General features: G+C 42.2%; 1 long non-coding RNA gene across 1 annotated transcript; it reads right to left on the minus strand.

The window, feature by feature from the left end:
• Positions 1 to 1,513: 1,513 nt before the first annotated feature.
• LOC137149356 (uncharacterized) lies at positions 1,514 to 4,218 on the minus strand. Its single transcript, XR_010918757.1, has 3 exons — positions 4,020 to 4,218; positions 2,144 to 2,225; positions 1,514 to 1,641 (listed from the first exon to the last, which is right to left on the minus strand). It is a non-coding gene; the product is annotated as an uncharacterized lncRNA (long non-coding RNA).
• Positions 4,219 to 4,422: the final 204 nt, after the last annotated feature.

Here is a 4,422-nt window from a genome sequence, read left to right on the forward strand (position 1 = left end):
ATTTGCAGTGACTTAATGGTCATAATAAATTATGAGAAAGTAAAACTGGTAAAAATGGTGCATACTTAGAAAACTATTTTGTGAAGGAATCTAAGTTATCACATCCAGGAAAATCTGGGCCATCTAATTATTGCTAGCACTTGTCCTCCAGTCTATATCTGGGAAGTTAAAGTCTCTTATAATCACAGTTCCCAGTAATATTTACTTAATTAAAAAACATTAGATAGGTCTCTACCCATATCCAACTAGGAGCCCAGTGGTCTGTACCACACCCTCAGAACTATCCCAGGGGAAGTGAGATTAGCTCTCTTTTCCAATGTGATTTTCACCTAGACTGTCTTTTCTATTCCATCACTTCTAATTTCTTTGCAGTCTTTGATATACAATGCTACTCCACCACTTTTGCCTTTATTTTGGTCTTTCCTAAACAGCACATACCCTTCAATACCTGTACTCCATTCATGACTACCATTCTACCATGTTTCTGTTATCCCTGTACCATCTCGTTTCACTTCCTGCACCAGTAGCTCTAGTTCCAACATTGTTACCCAGGCTCCTCACATTGGTGTGCAAACATCTTGATTTTTTGCTCTTCGGCTTCACTCACATTCCTTACCTGATTTGGCAGTCATTTTACCACCAATATCACTTATTAGACTGGTATCCACACTACCCTTCCTCTTAATGTCTAGTCTCCCACCTAATACTGTATCCTTTCTTACTTCATTTTCCTCCCTCTCAAGGCTAAAAATCAGGTGTGGAGATTACCGGGGCAGCTCCCATCCATCTCCCCCAAATTCCTACTTTAAAGTTATCTTAATAAATTAGGCCAACCTACACCCTAGAAGTTTATTTCCCTTCCTACTCAGGTGAAGTCCATCCCAGGAGAACAGTCCTCTGTCCATGAATGCCTCCCACCCAGTGGCCACACATCCCAAAGCCCTCTTTATAGCACCACTACCTGAGTCATCTGTTCACCATCATAATCTTGTCACCATAATCTGCTCAAACCCCCTTCTAAGAGTTTCCACATGCATCTCCATGCCTCAGATCTATACTTCCATCAGCTCTATCAGGCAACACTTTAAACAAACAAAGCTCTTTTGAGGTACCCCCTCCAGGATCAAGACCATTCCACAGCATCCACCTACAGTCATCTTCACCGTATCTTCCACAGCTAGGGTCATTACCACTGCTGCCTCAGGATCTTTCATAGCCTTCCCACATACTTCCTGTCTGTGACAGGGAACAAAAACCCCACCAAGAATACCAGAACATGAACACCTTGCCAAAAATCCCCTTGCAAACTCCCATTGAAATGCCTCTATTTAGAGTTGTTTGCTGGCTCCTGTGCTGCTGCAGCTGTGCCACTACCTTATTGACTGGCTGCCTTTTTAGGACCCCCAATCAGGCTCAGCTGCTATCAGTACACTGCCAACCACCAGTCTCTGGAAACTGAAAAGAAAAAAATAGAAGCCAAAACACACAATTCCACAATACATACTTACTGAGCCCAAGGATTAGGGGCTTGCCTCCTCTCTTCTCCAACAACTCCAACTCCTTTGTTTACACCTCCATTTACTGGGTTCTTTGCTGCTGCCTGATTAGGGGGCATATCAGTACACTGCCAAGGGCCAGACCCTGCAAAGTAAAAGAAAAAAAATGAAACCAAGTGAAACAGAATACACAATACTCACTCGCTGTCCGTAAGAACCAGGTGCTTGTCTCCTGCGACAAATCCCACTTATAGAGGATACAAGATATTTTAAAAGCTGCGTGCGCACATGCGCACGCTCTCTCATTATATATAAATATATTATATAAATATTATAATATAATATAAATAAATATTATATAAATATATTAAATATATATTAAATATAAATATATATATAAATATATATATAAATAAATGCTCATCACTAGAGACAGCACCAGCAATACAACTGAAAATTTGCAAAGCAATTATCTGCTTTAATGAGAAGACTAATATTTGTGATGGTATTCTAATTATTAGCCATGAACAGTAATAGTTTTAAGTTTAACATTTCTGATAAGTAGAATCAATGATAGTTTAGAGTAAGTTTTAGTTAGAAATCAAAATGATGGTTGATGTCATCATTTTTTTTCTACTTCCTCTTACCTGGAGGTAGAGAAACTGACCAACAGCAGGAAGGTAAGATGGGGTGAAATAAAGTTCACTCTTGATACCTAAAGGGAGGGGTCTGTAAGTGAGAAGGTGGAGCAAACAAGTAAAGTTCATTAGCATATCAGATACCTGACTGGTTAAATATACTACCACTATGGAGGAGGAGCAGGGGGAGGTCTGAGTTTGAAACAAACAAGGTAAAAGATTAGCAAAGTGGACAATTGCTTGATCTCACGCAGGGGTGGGAAGGAGGTGTTGACTGACATTAAGAAACCAAGCAATCAACAAGGAACTGTAAAGGTCAGAAAAACTGTATATAAGGCAGAGAGCTGACAGGCTTGGGTGATGCTCTGGAAAGACGACCTGGAGAAGTAGCACTGGTTCCTGCAGGCAGCACAAACAGAGCAGAAGGACTTTAGCCAAAGCAGAGGGACTAAATCCAGGAGACGTAAGTATAATCTTTCCTTAATAATAAGGAATGTATGGAAATGACTGTAAATAAAGCTAGATATCTGTGGCTTGAATGATCACCCCACCCATTCTATGACTGCCTGATCAGTACTCCTAGAATATATGTTAGTTTATGGTAGTAGTATTGTTAAGAATATTATTGTAATGTTACTATATGCATGTGTGTTACTTGCCACATTGTAATAAGCTCTTGATATTGCAGTGTGCTAAGGATTTCACATGTGGATGCAGGATTTCCTTATGTTGTATGCTGTTACTTTGTATGTTTGTAATGCCGTGCTGCAAGTAAGCATATGCTACAATTTTATGAATACTAAGGGAATACCATGTTGTGTTGTGACTGCAGTATTGCAGCTTTAGACTTTTATACCATATACTTTATATAGTGTTCTGAACCGTCTTAAGCAGCTTATTTCTATAAATTTTTAATGGTACTGATTTTCTATTTGAAACCTAACTGTATTAAAGTTAGTATTTAATAAAGAGACATTTATTTTTGAAGAATTTACTCTGTGTCAATCCTTTGCGCAAAGGGCTGTATTCATGTCCTCTCCAGGGTAAACCGAGGCAGGCAGGTCTGGGGAGTTTCAGTGATTATAAACGGGAACCTGTGGTAAACTCTTGTAAATCCCCCAAGGTCACAGTAATTATCCACTTATAAAAGTAAGGCTGGGAATGGTATGGTGAGTATATCCAAGCCAGCATAAGGCCTTGTGGATCCCAGAGTTTTAGGGTAACAGACCCTTCTTTTTACAGCTTTGTTTGATGGCTCTTGCTGCTGCCTGATTAGTGGCCTATAAAGGCAGCTACTCAGTCAGGCTCAGCTGCTCTCAGTACACCTCCAAGGACCAGTCCCTGCAAACTGAAAAGAAAAACACAAAAAACAGAACACACACCGCCAGAATACTCACTCACTGACCCTAATGATGAGGGGCTTGCCTCCTCCCTTTTCCTCCAACACAGCTCCCACTGAAACTCCCATTTACAGCTGCAGTGGCTGTCCTCTGTGCCATGGCAGCTGTGCTGAGGCCTCATTAAGTGGTTGCCTTTAGAGACCACCTACTCAGGCGCAGCTGCTCTCTGTACACCACCGTGTACCACTCCCTGGAAATTGGGGGGTTGTGGGGAGAAGGAAGCCAAACACACAACTTCACCATACTTACTGCCCCTAAAAACCCAGGGCTTGCCTCCTCCCTTCTCCTCCAAGGGAACTCCCACTCAAATGCCACTGTTTACAGGCTCCTGTGCCTATGCAGCTGTACCAATTCCTGATGTAGGGGACTGTGAAGACAGTTGCACATCAGGGAAACCCTGCAATCTAATCAGGCTCAGATGCTCTCAGTACACAGCCCAGTACCAGTCCCTGCAAGCCGAAAAGAAAAAGCTCCACGATACTTACTATCTGCTTTGTTCTGTTTGTCTCTAAGGACGAGGGGCTTCCTTCCTCCCTTCTCCTCCAACACAGCTCCGAATCAAACTCTTGATTACTGCTCTGTTGCTGACCGCTGTGCCATTGCCTGATTGGGGGGTGGGGGGCGGGTCATAAAGGCAGCCACTCAATCAGACTCAGCTGCTCTCAAAATACATCTTCCAGCACCAGTCCCTGCAAACTGAAAAGAAAAGACAAAACACAACACATCTACAAGACTCACTCAGTGCCATGAGGACTAAGGGCTTCCCTCCTCCCCCAACAGCACTCCCTCTCAAACTCTGTTTGCTTGCTACTGTACTGCTGCAGCTGTGTTGATACCTACTATCTATTGACCTTTCAGGCCCCACCACCTGTCACCTTATGACCTACT

This window comes from Emydura macquarii, unplaced genomic scaffold, assembly GCF_026122565.2.
Source record: "Emydura macquarii macquarii isolate MOO-44397 ecotype Brisbane River unplaced genomic scaffold, CSIRO-AGI_Emac_v2 contig_75, whole genome shotgun sequence".
Taxonomy (NCBI): domain Eukaryota; kingdom Metazoa; phylum Chordata; order Testudines; family Chelidae; genus Emydura; species Emydura macquarii.